Here is a 17,035-nt window from a genome sequence, read left to right on the forward strand (position 1 = left end):
GAGTACACAGGCTTACGTATTTAAAACTTTGGCCTCCCCCAAAGTCTATGCCAATGAATTAGTCTGTTACTGCTGCTACCTCCCTAGCTATGCTTTTCTGACTCCTAGGCTAACTGGTCTCAACCTTTTGGTCCCCTGAACATGACATTACTCACACTTGGCCTGCAATACTCTTTTATTTTCCATTTTCTCTATATCATTCATTCTTACTGCTTAAAGTATCACCGATGTGTAAATGATACCCAAATGTACACCTCTAACCCCAAATCTCTTCTAATACAGAAATCTTCCAGCATGATATGTCTAAAATTCAAATAATTATATCACTACCCTCCCACCAGCACCACAAAGAAGTTCTTCCCAGAATCCCTGTTTCTACTAATGATACCACTGTTCTCTTTGTTCAAATACACCAAAAGTCTTGGAATTATCTTTGACTCCTCCCTCTCAGGATACAAGCACTCACCAATAGCTATCAATGCTTTCTTCTAGGTTTTTATCTACTCTACTGATAGGAGGAAATAAAATAACTATTAGTCCAGACATAATTATGCTCAGTTATGAAAAATGGTTGCTGCAGGATATATAGAAACCTTGGCAGAGAGTGATTATGTTCTTGCAGAGGTGTCAGACATGTATTCCAAACATTAGGAAAGCATTATTATATAAACCTTCTTTAACAGGGAAGAGGCTTCAAGAAAGGTGAGACAAATATTTAAAATATGCAATGAAAGAAAGCATCTGAAGAGATCAAGGTGGTTGTACATGTTTTCCAAATTATAAAAGATAGAAAGCAGGTCCCATAATTAAAGCTGTATATATACTTAGGATAGCACATATTTATAAAACATAGTAACATGAAAGTGAATAGTATAATGAACTGAGCCTTGTCAAAATTGTTAAGGTCAAGTAAAAGGACTTTTTTCAGCTATTCTAGGAGTAAAAATAGGAAGGCAGTGGTTGCTGATAGGTGCGGTAATGTTAACTGATAACAGAGAAAAAGCAGAACTACTTCACTCCTCTTTTGCTTCTATCCTCCCTATCAAGGAAAATGATCTTGAAACTGGAAAGGGTAGGACCAGCATGGTGAAGAGGAAACTAAAGCCCAAGATAGAGAAGGTGATAGTAAGAAAGCACTTAGCCCTTTAAGTGATTTCACGTCTCCAGGGCTGGATAAATAACCTGGAAGGACACTAAAAGGAGAAGCAGATGTAACGAGTGGAATCTCCACAGAAATTAGAATCACAGTGGTGTCTGAAGGGTGTACAAGAAGGTATACCAATTTTTAGGCAGCAATTAAGGTAGACTGAAAACAATGGATGGGCAGTTCTGCCAACAAATGTTCCCAAAATCCCAGATTTGGTTTGTAAGCAGTAATCACTAGGAACTAACATAAAATCACTGAGAAAAATAAAATCAGCCAGGCATAGTTGCCCATGCCCATAAACCCAACACCTTGAGAGGCCAAAGCAGGAGGATCACTTAAGCCCAGGAGTTCGAGACGCGCCTGGGTAGCATAGGGAGGCCCATCTCTAAAAAAAAATTAAAAGAATTAGCCATGGGGGGTTGCATGTAGTCCTAGCTATTCAGGAGGCTGAGATAGGAGGATCTCTTGAGCCCAGAAGTTTGAGGCTGCAGTAAGCTATGACCATACTGCACTCCAGCTTGTGTGACAGAGCAAGACCCTGTCTCTAAATCAAAAGAAAAAAAAAATCATATCAAACTAACTTTCCATCCTTTTCTGATTCTATACAGGTAACATGGAATGCTACAGACATGATATTCACTGACTTCGAATAACTATCCCACCAACTATCTCCTTAGATCTCTATAGCTACAGTGGAACTCTGTAAGTTAAATAATTGTAGAGATGCCTAGATATGTATCCAAATCCAATGTCATGGAATACTGAATGGTGAAAAAAATGTTAACTGGCGAGTATTGCTGGGAGTGGGGAATGTCTCCAGCAATATATCACAGAGCTTTATCTTTAGCCATGTTGAATAAATCATTTTAATAAATAAAGTAGATAATTATACAGAACCTTATTAAACTACACTGAAAGTTATAGCTAATACATTGGTTTACTGAATCAAAATTTTAGATGATTAGCTAAGACTAACAAAATTAAAAATAAATATTTTCTATATTTAATTTTTTAATGAAACTTCCAAGCACAGGTTTAATGAAACTTAAGTTTAATAATAACTCACATTTTTGAAGAAAAGACCAAAGAATATTTCTGGCTATAAGTCTTGGGGGCAATATATTTATAGAGGCCTAATTTAAGTTCCATACAATAACACAGTTAATATTAGGTGGAACTGTATGAAGCTGCCAATATTTAACCATTTTTAACTTATAAAACTGGTGATTTCATACAGTTCATTCTAAGAAGATTATATGTGGTGTTAAAAAAGACGTACAAAGTGCTTTGGCTTGAGAGAAGAATCACCTACTACCTTTTGAGAAACCAGAGAGGACTCACAGAAGTAGCATTTGAGCTAGAATTTGACTGATGTCTGGGGATTTAAAGAGAAAGGACATTAAGGAAAGGAGGACATTTTAGACCTTGGCAACAGGGAGAGAAAAGCCCCTAAAACAGGAAAATAGCCCAGTTAGCTACAGTGTGGAGTTGCAAAGGTGAGACATAGGAAATCACACCAGAAAGGGAGATTGGAACTTGACTTTGAAGCCCTCAAATCTACTATGATAAGTGCTCTAAAATCCTATGATTTTCCTACAAAGGCCAACATTTGGCACATAGTAAGTGCTCAAATTTGAGTGAGTGAGTGAACAAATTGTTTGCAATAAGTATAAAACAAGAGGTCAACATAAACATAGCTCCTGATTGCCATGTCAGTCCATCACTGGAGTCATAGTACTTTCCATCTACAAAGGCCCTTGACGATCTTTTAGTCTAACTCCCTCAAACATTTTGGGTGGCTACCAACAGGACTGGAAACACTCAAGCAAAGTAGAGGCAAAAGGCTGCCTGTTCCTCTGCCAATTCCTAGGGTAATCTAATTCACCAGGGCAAAATCTCCAAAGGAGATTTTGGTTCAATAACTCCTAAATATTGTACTTTTGGATTCCTTCCCGAAAATGAATGCTATCTAAGTCTACAAGTTTCAGAAAAAAATGTTTGGTGGCTTTTGTGGGCAATTGTTTTTAAAAAGTCAAACATGTCTAAGGTATAATTTTTAAAGAATCTGGCTCCAGGAGAAAAAGCTGAAGCATTAGTCACATGGTTTACATTTCTTCCTCTTGCCTGCCAGATTTTTTTTTTAATTAAGAAAAGAAAAATGGGTCAGCCCAAAAGAATTTTTACAACTGTCAGAATAAATACAAGGCCCATGTAACCCCATAAACTTCATTTTTGGAGCCTTTTCTCCCTTCTCTCTGTGGCTTACAGTGTCATTTATTTAGAACCCAGCCAAAAGTACAGCTCTGGTGACCACCCCTACATCTTTTGTACTGTAAGGACATGTTTTCTGTCAGGAAGGAAGAAGACAGACGTGCTTCTAGATTAGAAAACAGCCTCTTCTGATTTCAACAGGATATGATGCAGGGACGATCTGAGGGTCACAGGGAATCCTGTCCAATTCATCTCGGCTCTAAGGTCAATAGGAATCACCCTGCTTCTTAGAAAGTATCACCACTCATGAGACCATTTTGAAAAAGTCTCCAAGAAGCAAGTAACCAGACAAAAGTCATTCTTGGACTCCAGGGACACTTTAGCGTTGAGCACACAGGTCCAGCCCTCAGTGGAAAGAACTGCAGCTATCCTTAGTTCACCCTTCACTCTGGAAGTCTCCTGAGTGGCCACTGCTTTTAGGATGAGCACTAATGTTCAGGTTTACTTTCCTGCAGGGGTCTGGTCTAGTTGAAGAGTCCCAGAATAGCTTTTACCAACCAGACCTAAAATCTATGAAGTGTTCCTGGTACCAACCTGCCCTCTTACAGAGCAGACCAGGCCTCCTGGTAATGCTTCAGATTAAGTCAGGCCACCCCAGATTACTAATCTTCAAACTTTTTAGCCATGATTCATAGTAAAAAGAAAAAAGTACATTTTACATGGGATTCAGTCCACACATGCACATACTTAAAAAGTTTTACAATAATGACATTCTAATATTTTCTATTCCATTCTGTTCTGATTTTAAAATATTGATTTTTAGCTCACCTAATTAACTTCAGAACCCACAAATAAACCACAAGCTGCATTTTGAAAAGTAAGGCCTGCGAGCAACATTGTCTGGTAGAAATATAATGCTAGCCATAGGCAATTTTAAATTTTTTAGTTGCCAAATTAAAAACATTGAAAAGAAACAGGTAAAAGTATTATTATTATTATTTTAGATGGAGTTTCGCTCTTGTCGCCCAGGCTGGACTGCAGTGGCACAATCTCAGCTCACTGCAACCTCTGCCTCTTGGGTACAAGCAATTCTCATGCCTCAGCCTCCCAAGTAGCTGGGATTACAGGCGCCCGCCACCACGCCTAGCTAATTTTTGTAGTTTTAGTAGAGACGGGGTTTCACCATTTTGGCCAGGCTGGTCTCAAACTCCTGACTTCAGGTGATCCACCAGCCTCAGCCTCCCAAAGTGCTGGGATTACAGGCATGAGCCACCGTGCCCAGCTGTAAAATTAATTTTAACGATACATTTTATTCAACCCATTTTACCCACAATATTACCATTTCAACATGTGATCACTATAGGAAATTACTGAGATATTTTACATTATTTTTTCAAATGCTGGTGCAGATTTTACAGGTACAGAACATTTCAGTTAGGACTGGCTATATTTCAAGTGCTCAATAGGCACATATGGCTAGTTGTTACCATACCGAACGGCACAGGCCTAGAGTTCTGGACCCACATCCTCCAGAGCAAGAGACCCGCAATGATGTCTAGAAGCAGAAGGAAGGAGCACCATCCACTCCGGCTGAATTCCATTGCACGTTTGTCACATGCCCTCATCTCATATGGTGCTATCAGGGTCCTCATGCAAGCCCCACACCCCTGATACAGGATAGGAGATTTCGTGGGGGTAAAAAACAGAAATGAGGCTCATTAACCAATAATAAGCATTATCACCTTAAAACTCCTCAAACACGAAGTCCAAATACATTCTTTTGTCTGTGGCATCAGAAACATAACAAATATCACAAATGATTCAAATTAGAAAGTAACCTTCAGAGAATTTGTTCTGAAAAATATTTCTTGCCTATCACAAACTGAATAGATAGCATGATTGCAACTATGTTAAAATGTGTGCCTGTGAACAAAAATTGGAAGATAATAAGTAAAAGTGAAAAGAACTGTGTTATCATGGCAGAATTACAGATGATTTTCTTCTTCTTTAAAAACAAAACGACATAGGACATATAGGCGTGGGCAAGGACTTCATGTCTAAAACACCAAAAGCAATGGCAACGAAAGCCAAAATTGACAAATGGGATCTAACTAAACTAAAGAGCTTCTGCACAGCAAAAGAAACTACCATCAGCGTGAACAGGCAACCTACAGAATGGGAGAAAATTTTTGCAACCTACCCATCTGACAAAGGGCTAATATCCAGAATCTACAATGAACTCAAACAAATTTACAAGAAAAAAACAAACAACCCCATCAAAAAGTGGGCAAAGGACATGAACAGACACTTCTCAAAAGAAGACATTTATGCAGCCAAAAAACACATGAAGAAATGCTCATCATCACTGGCCATCAGAGAAATGCAAATCAAAACCTCAGTGAGATACCATCTCACACCAGTTAGAATGGCCATCATTAAAAAATCAGGAAACAACAGGTGCTGGAGAGGATGTGGAGAAATAGGAACACTTTTACACTGTTGGTGGGACTGTAAACTAGTTCAACCATTGTGGAAGTCAGTGTGGCGATTCCTCAGGCATCTAGAACTAGAAATACCATTTGACCCAGCCATCCCATTACTGGGTATATACCCAAAGGACTATAAATCATGCTGCTATAAAGACACATGCACATGTATGTTTATTGCGGCACTATTCACAATAGCAAAGACTTGGAACCAACCCAAATGTCCAAAAACGATAGACCGGATTAAGAAAATGTGGCACATATACACCATGGAATACTATGCAGCCATAAAAAATGATGAGTTCATGTCCTTTGTAGGGACATGGATGAAACTGGAAAACATCATTCTCAGTAAACTATCGCAAGGACAAAAAACCAAACACTGCATGTTCTCACTCATAGGTGGGAATTGAACAATGAGAACTCATGAACACAGGAAGGGGAACATCACACTCCGGGGACTGTTGTGGGGTTGGGGGAGGGGGGAGGGACAGCATTAGGAGATATACCTAATGCTAAGTGACGAGTTAGTGGGTGCAGAGAATCAACATGGCACATGGATGCATGTGTAACAAACTTGCACAGTGTGCACATGTACCCTAAAACCTAAAGTATAAAAAAAAAGAAACAAAATGGGCTAGTCATAGTGGCTCACGCCTGTAATCCCAGCACTTTAGGGGCCCAAGGTGGGAGGATTGCTTGAGGCTAGGAGTTCAAGACCAGCTTGGGCAACATAGCAAGACCCCCCATCTCTACAAAAAATTTAAAAATTAGCCAGCCATGGTGGTATGCACCTGCAGTCCCAGCCACTTGGGCGGCTGAGGCAGGAGAACCGTTTGAGACCAGGAGTTCAAAGCTGCAGTGAACTATGATCACACCACTGTACTCCAGCCTGGACAACAGAACAAGACCCTGTCTCTTAAAAAAAAAAAAAAAAAAGTGTAATGTTGCTTCATCACTCTTTTAAGGATGGCATTGCTTTAAAAAAAAGTCCATCCTTCTTTTCTGAAGCAAACATTTATGCCATTGAATACCAATGCAAAGAAAAAGGCAAGGAAGCATACAGGAAGGTTCAGAAGCCATCAGAACACTTAATTTTAATGGAGCCAATTACAGTTGGGACAGTGTAAATGAAAGCACCTAAAAACAGAATTCTGAAATTCTAGAATCTGAAAACCTCTTGCATAAACTTTACATTTTGCCTAAAGTGAAAATTTCAAAGTTAAGAATGTAAAACCACAGAATAAAGAAAAGTGTCAGAGGGCCAGAGAGCAAGGGAATTGAGTTTTACTAATGAAAATGTAAAAGTATACCCAAAATATTATGTAATTTATATCACTTATTAAGTCTCCTTTTGCCTGTGAGTTCCGGTAAGAAAGGTGCACCACAGAAAGTACACTACACGACAAGCCTGCAACATAAATCTCAGAGTAACAGGCCTCATCATTATGGGCATAACCTTCATTACTATGTTCATGGAGATGTGTCAGATACCTTCATAAAAATGTGTTATGTAGGGCAAAGCCTTATTGGCTTGACACTGGGTCAATGCAAGTTTGAAGCCAATTATAGGCCTCAGATACCAGATATAATAAGATATACGAAAATTCTAAGTAGAATAACTTCAGAATTCAAAGCAGAAACTGAGTTCCCAGAGGTCTATCCTTGACCCATGACTCAAACCTATATGTCACTAAGAAGTATATGGATTAACTCTAAATTCCAAGTCATCCCATCTATAAAGGTTACTATCATACCTAGGCCATTTTTAATACAATCGTGAAATGTGTAGGTCAAGTAATGATGACAAAGATGAGGCAATAGCATCATTTTCTTTTTTTTTATTGTATCAGTAGTTGGAGTATAAAATATAAGTTAAATTCAGCTGCTTCAATGTTTTCCTTTTGCTTCAAAAAAATGGAATTTACAATATTACCAAATACCAAAAAAAGTCACTAAAGATACATGTTCTATAATAAAGATAAGGCCAAACAATTTATAAGATGCTCACTAAGTACTATGTCTCAAACACTGTCCCAGGTTATGGGAATATGATGATTAATTAAATATGGCCCCCGCCCTTGAAACACTGAAACGAATAGGGCAAAGAGAAACATTTTTTTTAATAGTGTGATAAGTGCTGTAATACAGCTTTTGGTAAAGTGCTAAGGAAACTCAGATAAAAGGATCGTTAATCCAGAAGAGAGGTCGGGAAAAGTAGAAGAGTATAACATTTGAGCTGCAACTTGAAAGGTAAGTAGGATTCATCGGTCAACCAGTGAACAGAAAAGCAGGGCAGGCAAATCAATGCCATAAGCAGTGACACAGTGATAACAGAGCTGCACATAAATGTGAACTTTACTATGGCTGATGAAACAAAAAAACTCAGGATTCTCTACTAAGAATAGGACCAGGTCTTTTCATGGAGACATAACCACATAGGTTATGTCTGGAGGTCCAGATGGAAGGAAACCTTTTAAACCTCTTTTGCCGCTGAGAAGAGGATCATCATCCCTGCTGCTGTAACAAGCAGCGTAATAGTGAGTTCAGGTTGGGGCTGGGCACTGAAAATCAGAGCTGCTGTCATCAGCACTTTTTATCCCAGTCATCTAAAGTTTTACAAGCCTTTATCCCTCGAGCAGACACTCATTTGTGGATTGTCTAGATCAACATTGGATAGGAAGTCATTTCTGTAAAGAATATCATAATCCTCCAACTCTAACCAAAGAATGTTCATGAGGAAACACTTTAATCAACTTTCGGTCCCTGAGAAACACTTCTGTGGGAACAAAACAGCAGCAAGTCCCTCCAGGATGCCCTTAACAGTATGTTGTCTGAAAGCTGGTTCCTGAGGTTCAACTGGTCACAGTATCATTGCTTTGCACAAAAACAAGTGTTACACGCATGCCTTGAGTCAGTGTACAAAGAGTCCCTTCTCCTCTACCACCACACACAGTCAGTAGATTCAGGGAGAATTCAGTGTTTGTCAGTAACACTTAACATAAGTAAATCACTTATTAAGCATCTTTGTAGGAGAGATTTAATTTTCAGTTACAGCTCTGAGTACAAGGGTCATTTAACTCCATAAGTCAGCTGAGAACAGGGAATGAATGCTGGGGTTCAAGTATCTTGAGACAGAAGGAAAAGATCTTTAGATGCTCAGGGGGATCCCATATGAATAGAAGGAAGGTTGGATTTGTGGCCGAGCAGCCAAAGACCCTGGAATCTATTTTTAAGTCAGAAGAAGGACAGGAAGGAACAGGAACAAAAAAAGGAACTCACACAAGAGAAATGGAAAGCAAGAAGGAAGCAGCTATAATCAGCAAATGGAAAGACAGTGAGAAAAATAGATCTTTAAAATTGTGTTCCTAACAGGGAGGCCAGGAACACTGCTGGAGAAGATTGAAAGAGAGAAGAAAACATAGAAAGCAGCAACAGGACTACTCAAAGGAAGTATTTTAAATGTCTACATTTTATGAGGGTCAGTGTTGGTCAGCTGGTAACATTCTTGCCTCTGGGATTAGGTCATGAGTTCAAGTCCTACTTCGGGATTTGGCTTCAGACCAACCAAAAGTTAATTTTCCAGGACCTCTGCAAAGATGGAAGCACTTTCCATTCCTTGGTGCATTATTAGCTTTATCACCCTTCTCACAACAAATTAAAAGTACCAGAAAGAAAAACAAGAATCAAAGAAGAAATAGAACATTTTCAAACACAAAATATCCACTGCATTTGTCTTAAGAATCCTGTGAGTATGCGGTATTTTTTTCCCACAACCAATCTACAGACAGAAGCCTTGCTGTCTGCATTCTCGATGCACCTGGAATCCCAGTGGGGACAACAGTGGTAGCAGAGGCAGCACTACTCCTAGCTGAACATCACCTCTCATTAGGTAATCAGCAAGTGGCAGCAAGTGGGAAGAAAAGAAAGTAGAAAAGATTGCCTCTGGAACGAAAGAAAAAAGGCAAGACTAATGAACAGAGCCACATGCCTATCAAGCATTTAGGTGGTGAGTAGAGAGAAAAAAAGAGAGGCCTCTAGATTAAATGACAGTAAGAATATCCTTATATTTGTATAACAACTTACATATTAAAAAATACTTTTATATACATTAACTCATGTGATCCTCACAAAAATCATAGGCAGAGTAAAAACAGATATTAAAGCCATTTCACAGGTGAGGAAATGGAAGATTCAGAAAGTCACAACCTCACAAGCAACTCAGCTCATTCCTGGCTGAGGCATTGGGGCTCAGGCATTGTATAAGCTAATCAACGTGTAGCACAGTAAGAAATTTTATTTTTTATCTCATGTAGTTTAGTCCAAGACTTGAAATTGATGGTGCAAGAACAATTTGCTAACATCCTAAATTATGTCCTATTAAGAAAGATTAGCATAATGCTTACCAAGCAGTTTTTAGAAAAATTGTTTCCAACTCTCTGATTTTTCTGTCAGAAATGGCAAAACAGAAGACAGAATATGGCCCACTGTTAAGTAATAAAATATTTTTTAAAGCACAAAAATAATACCAACAAATTACTTTAGAAAAACTAAAGGAATTTCAAATGCAAAATGTTGGAGCCCAAGGAATAATGCAGTCTTTCATTATGCAAGGAGCCAGAGAGATAAAATACAATAGATGTTATTTCTAATATACGAGGATTACTAAACCCTGCCATGATTGTTCCTTCCTCTCAAATGTACAAAATGAGAGAGGGATGTTAATGACATGTCCTAAAACCTTGCTAATACTGTTTCTTAAGCAATCTGGTGTTACATATAACACCAAGCTTCAGGGCGTCCATGTAAGAAAGCCACCCAGGTCTCTCCAAGGTTCCATGGCAGGGTTCTAGAGGGCCCTGACAGTGGGAGTGCTGATAAAAGCCACACCACTCAATGAGTTGAGTGCACACCATATCCTAGGCACTGTGCTGAGCACCTTACATACATAACTCATTTACTCCTGACAGTCATTCCATCAGGAAGGCACTGCTATTCTCCCCTTTACAGGCAAGGAGCTCAGGCCTAGAGAGGTTAAGTAACTTCACAGCTCAGGCCTGTATAGCTCACATGTGGTAGAGGTGAGTTTTGCATGGAAGTCTGGCTTTAAAGCATAGGTTCTTGACCACTGCACTAAGCTACCTCCCTATTCCAGGGCTCCTGCTGAACATACTCCTGAAAATGAAAAGCAGCCAGGAGGTGCCAGTGTCTACAAAGTCCCCAACTGAGCTAATTCCCTAGCCAGGCCTTGATGGCTCTGGGCCCTAAAGTCATTTTTAAAACAGACATGTTTATTGTGTCATGTCTTTAGAAGGAATCAGCCTTTGGACAGAAAGTGGCAAGTCTTTTCCCTGTGCTTCACAAACTAACCAAATGCTTCAATTACCTCAGTTTTCTATTTAGGAGTATCAGTTATCTCAATAAACAACTTCAAGTATTGCAATTTATTTATTTTTTTTTTTTTTTGAGATGGAGTTTTGCTCTGTTGCCCAGGCTAGAGTGCAGTGGCACCATTTCTGCTCACCGCAGCCTCCACTTCCCAGGTTCAGGAGATTCTCCTGCCTCAACCTCCCCAGCAGCTGGGATTACAGGCACATGCCACCATGCCTGGCTAACTTTTGTATGTTTAGTAGAGACGTGGGTTTTTGCCATGTTGGCCAGGCTAGTCTTGAACTCTTGACCTCAAGTGATCCACCCATCTGGACCTCCCAAAGCGCTGGGATTACAGGCGAGAGCCACCACGCTCAGCCAAGTATTGCAATTTTAATTGGAAAAGTCATGACTATAAAGCATTTTATTTTTAGCCAATGTCTAAACCAGTTTCAGTTATTTTTACCTACATACTTAAATGTTCTTTTCTTAGATAAATATTGTCCACAGACTCTAGCTCCATCACCATTAATGACAGAAGTTATGGGCACAATAAGAATGGCACATAACTATGGAAGAATTACTAGCAAGAGGGTTGCGGAGAGATTCAGTTGATATGACTGACCAAAGACATCCTACCCTTTGCAGAAAAGGTTTGCTTTTTGCCTTCAAATTGTGTTCAGAATTAAGAAACTGGAAATACTCAGCCTTCGCTTCATTTTTATAAAAGATGAAAATGAGTATTTAAAACAGCAGGAAACAAGGGAAAAAAGTTGAATTGCTGAATTCTTTGCAGAAAAGAAAAACATAAAAAATTTCTGGGGGAGTTTACATAGGATTAGATTAACTGTGCTGAAACAAATTCAAATGAATGGACCACAGATGGCATAAGCAATTAAATGCTAGAAAATGTAGGGTAATGAGTCTGTGAGAGTTTAAAAAAGATCTAGAACCACCAGCAACACCCCACCCCCAACCACCACCACTGTTATCCTCAGAAGTCATACGCTGCATAACATAAAGGAGAAGGTGGCTTTGAGGAAACAAGCCAAGCAGAGGCCCAAAGCATTGGGAAACATATGCAGTCACATCAGTGGAAAGACACAGGTATTTCTACAATGACAAGACAAAAGGATCAGTGGGAAATGACATGATTCTCTCTCTCTCTGTACGAGACTAACTGAGCTTCCTACAAGGTGGTGTCTTCTACCCAATGTTGTAAGCTTGTTCTCCTTTTAGTCCTTCCTTTCTTCCTCTGTTTTTATTCCTTTTTAAACTAAAAGCAGTTTTCTGAGTAAAGTCAATCAAACAATCTCAATAATGACACAATTAAGGGAAACCAAGCAAAATATGACAAAATCAAGCTTTGATCAATTATATAGAAGAGGCCATAAGTGACATTATAAGGTGAACCAAATCCTAAAAAATAAAATGTGAAAAGACATTTTAATATATAGGCTGTGTGTGTATTTAGGTGAGAGAGTGAGACTGAGAGGTGGTAGCGGTAAACTAGGGAAGCGTTCTATCTTACTGAAATGTTTCTTTTATACAAGGGTGAGAATTAGCAAATCAGAGTGAGCCTTTAAGAGCAGTAATGTCAGCTGCCAGGATAAAGAGTATCAGACAGAATTTAAACACACTGTGTAGTAAGATGGAAAAAGACCAGGACACCTAACCATAAAATTTCTTGTGTCCCTAACAACACAATTATAAGTTTAACTGCTGTTTTCTAAAATACAACTCTGTAATCATAGTCCTGCAGGTTCCATATTTATTCTCTCTCCATGGTCTGCAGATTCAATTTGTTTGGTTTGTAGGGAAACAGAAGACTTTAAAAAAAGAAAGGAAGAAAGAAAAAGAAACCACCAGCTCTGCAAAGTTCTCTGGAATCTGAGAAGTCAAGCAGGGCTTTCTGCCTTGTTCATGGTGAGCCTAAACTGAGATTTCGTCTCTAGACGTGACACATCAGGCATGCCTGGATCTGGTGTTTCTGCCAAGCCTTCTGACAGGAACGCAGGCATTTGCTAGTGTATATGGAGGAAGGCTGACTTGAAGTCCCCAGTACATTTCACCCAGTGAGAAGAGGCCAACACTGACTCCAGAAAGCCTTTTGCTGACCTGCTCTTTGAAACCAGCGTGCCTGCCGGGAATCCTCGCCCTGCGCCCCGCCTACACTCATCCCCACCTACCTTGTCCACTCTGCCACCACATCTTCAGTCAGGTCCTCATCCCTTTCTTCACCTCATTACCACTAAAGAAAGCCTCCTCCTGGGTCCCCGTGCTCCAATCTGGCTCCCTTCCGATGCATCTCCCCTGCAGCTGTCAGTTATTGTTCTAAAATGCAAATCTGACCATGCCACTCTGCTTAAAACTCTTCAATGACTATGCTAACATTAAAGATGAAGCAGATTCCATAGCTTAGCATTCCAGGTTCTTGGTGACATGACTCATGCCTTTCTCTCCAGCCCCCTTTCATCTCCCTTTCCCACCAGGTTCCCTTATCTCTTCCCCAGGCTGAGCCTCACAGGGGAAGTCTCATTTCAGGCCTCCATGCCTTCCCACAGGCTGTGCTCTCTAGTTGGAATGCTGGCCCCCAGGGTCCCAGCCCTCATTTAACTCCCAATCATCCGTCACTTCTCCACTGAAGGGCCCTCTCCTCTGTGCAGCCTTTCTGGACTGCCCACCTGTCACTCGCATTTGATTTAAATGCCCCTGATTCTGGGCTCCCCTAGCAATGGTCATACTTGCCACAATATATTGTAATTAATTCAACTTTGTCTCCCTCACTTACTTGTAAGTCCCTCTAGAACAAGGAGTGTTTTACTTTAACATGGTGTCTGGCATAAAGCAGGCTTTTGATGAATAAATGAATGGTATGGAAGGAGAGGTTAGCAGGCTCAAATGCAAATGACAGAATCATATAGAAATATGCAACAGCAGTGAGGGAGTTCACACTGGATGTGTTTACTAGCAAATCACCCAGAAACTGCCAAAATCTCCAAAGAACTCCAAATCAACTCTACATCTCGAGATAGCCACACCCATTGGCAACCCAGACACAGAGCTGAGCTTCTCTGGTGGAATGAAGTAACATTTCTTATCTTCCCCCATTTAACCAAAACTTTTCTTGCTCTGTTTATAGAAATTAATTTTTTATGTAAAAAGAATATGATGGTACAAATTAGAATGTTTTACCATGTAGTGTATTTTTGCATATCTTAACATAAAATACGTAAGACAGTCAAAAAATTCTGATTATTTAGAAGGGGGAAGCTTAAAGAAACACATATACCATGGGCAAAGGAAACTAAAAGGAGTGGCATTGGGCAGTGACAAATTCCAGCTAAGCTCTAAAGTGGAAAGGCACAGTATTTACCTTATTTCTCTCATTTTCTTTCTAAGAGTAAAACTCCAAGCAGCTTTTTCTTTATAATTTCACAGAAATAAGAATAAAATATGTTCATAAAATTGTTTTAACACAATATACACTTTTAAGTATAAGGAATTAATGTGCCTCTTATATTTATGCCATTATGTATTTGCTGGGAGTTGACATGCATTTTGAACTCAGCTGAGTATTCCCTGGATTGGTGAATTGAAATGGATATTCTTGATTACATGTCACATATTCCTAACACAGATCCCAACAGAATTTGAAAGCACCAGCACCAAAAGGATCCAGTGTAATAATATCTCAGGCAATTTAAATTTACTATATTTTCTTGATTGGTAGAGGCTACCCTATCATTGGATTAATAATTTTAAAAACATGTTTCGAAGGTCAAAATTAAAAATACCAGTTGGTTCATTTACACATAGCTGCTAAATTCTGAAATCTACTTTCTAAAGCCTAAATTAAACATTCCAATAGACACATATAATGCAACCCAAGGGCCTGTTTTCCTAGATGAAAACAAGGATGACCAACTATAAACTAAAGGCTCCTCTAGGGCTTATCTCCTTACAATTCTAAAATCCCACTCCTGCAGTTTCCAACCACACATAATTGTAATGCTAGCCCATGCTTTTTAACTCATGCATTGCCTTTTTTTTCTTCAACATTCAGCAGCAAGAGAAGTACAACTGGACCTCTTGGTTTTAAAAGGCACTGGGGAATGTTCGTTAAAATGAATAATTGATACCTTTGTGCCCTGCTTTGTTCCCAAATGGGTGTAAGACAGCTATAATCATTATCTAATTGATTTTTCTTGCTCCCATGCCCCTTTCTTCTTCTTTGTAAGTGAACATCTTCATGTAGACTTTGTTTTAAATGAGAACCAACTATGCATTCATACTTATAAAAACAATATTAGTCCCCCAAAGAAGGATGAGGCATCACCTATTCATTCAACAAACATGTATTGAGTTTCTGCCAACTAGATGGCCATGGTTGCAAGCTTACAGTCTAACGGAAGATAACAAACAAGTAAACAGGCAATTACAACAGACTGAGGTAAATGCATGACAGGGAGATGCAGAATGCCTCTGGAGCACACAGAAGGGACGCCTCATCCAGTGCTGGGGGATTAGAGAAGGTTCCCAGAAGTGAAATTAGCTGAAAACTCCAGGAACTGTATGCCATTTGAAGGCAACATGGATAGCAACAACACAAAAATGCCAGGTAGAGTCAATCCGAATAGAACATCCAAGTGAGATGTTCTCAATTCTCAATCTCAATCTCAATCTCAAATCTCAATCTCAATCTCAAATTCTCAATCCAGATGTGACAAATGGTTATCTTACCACGGTCCCCGCATAACCCACGGTTGGCCACAATTTGCCCAAACGCCACGTTCTATAACCTAATGTTTCTAGGTTCTTTTATTTCTACATATATTCAACTTTCTCCATTCTATTTCACTCTCTTTACCAGACCCCCATCTATCTTGTATTTCAACTCAGTCCCACAGACATTTATCAAGAGCCTATGTGGGAAATGGTGTGACAAATACTGGACCCAGGGCAGAAAGGCCCCAGTGCCCCACCACAAGGACTGCATGACCACAGAAGTACAGGACTAAGAAGAGCCACGTGACTAACCACTGATCATTCCACTGCCCACAAATTCTGCAGAAGTGACCTAGCACTCACAATCCTGCTTGTAAAACGAATATCCTCACTTGGAACTTATCTTAGGCTGACATGTTTTTTGGACCCTGAGTCTGTCATATTCTGAAGACAACAGCATGAACTCTTGACACCAAAGCCCTTCCCTAACAGTTGAATTCTTTTCCTCTCTCCCTTTGAGTATTCATCCTGAAATGCTACACTTCCTGCTTCCAGAGGATACTGATATTTTCTTAACTCATTTCTACATTATTCACTATCCATATACAACCACAACACTGGGACCAAAGACAAATAACAAGTTTTGACACTTTGCAATTCCAAAAATCACAAGATAAGCGAATGTCTGGGTGAAATTACTTCTTTTTTTAAGAGACAGAGTCTCACTCTGTCACCCAGGCTAGAGTGCAGTGGTGCAATCATGGCTCGCTACAGCCTTGACCACCCCGGCTCACGCGATCCTCCCACCTCAGCCTCCCAAGTAGCTGGGACTACAGGCACACGCCACCACACTCAGCTAATTTTTTAATTTTATTTTTATTTTTTAGTAGAGACAGGGTCTTGCCCAGGCTGGTCTTGAGCTCCCAGCCTCAAACAAATCAGCCTGCCTTGCCCTCTGAAAGTGCTGGGATTACAAGAGTGAGCCACTGTGCTAGGCTCGGAATTGCTGTTTAATGTCTCCTCCAATCCTAAGATTTTTAAAAATTTGTGACATAATTGAAGTCATTTTTCTTCGAGAATTATAGGTGGGTAA

The 17,035-nt window shown here is 39.7% G+C and overlaps 1 protein-coding gene and 1 long non-coding RNA gene across 7 annotated transcripts in view; one reads left to right on the plus strand and one right to left on the minus strand.

Moving 5' to 3' along the window:
* Positions 1 to 1,980, plus strand: part of LOC131381882 (uncharacterized) — an 81,888-nt gene extending 79,908 nt beyond the window's left edge. Inside the window, exon 7 of the long non-coding RNA XR_009210908.1 lies at positions 1,756 to 1,980. This is a non-coding gene — a long non-coding RNA (uncharacterized LOC131381882). The remainder of the gene's footprint in view (positions 1 to 1,755) is intronic.
* RGL1 (ral guanine nucleotide dissociation stimulator like 1) overlaps positions 1 to 17,035 on the minus strand; it is a 283,782-nt gene that overhangs the window by 103,373 nt on the left and 163,374 nt on the right. The window lies entirely within an intron of this gene.

The sequence above is a fragment of the Hylobates moloch genome, unplaced genomic scaffold, assembly GCF_009828535.3.
Source record: "Hylobates moloch isolate HMO894 unplaced genomic scaffold, HMol_V3 SCAFFOLD_18, whole genome shotgun sequence".
NCBI lineage: Eukaryota > Metazoa > Chordata > Mammalia > Primates > Hylobatidae > Hylobates > Hylobates moloch.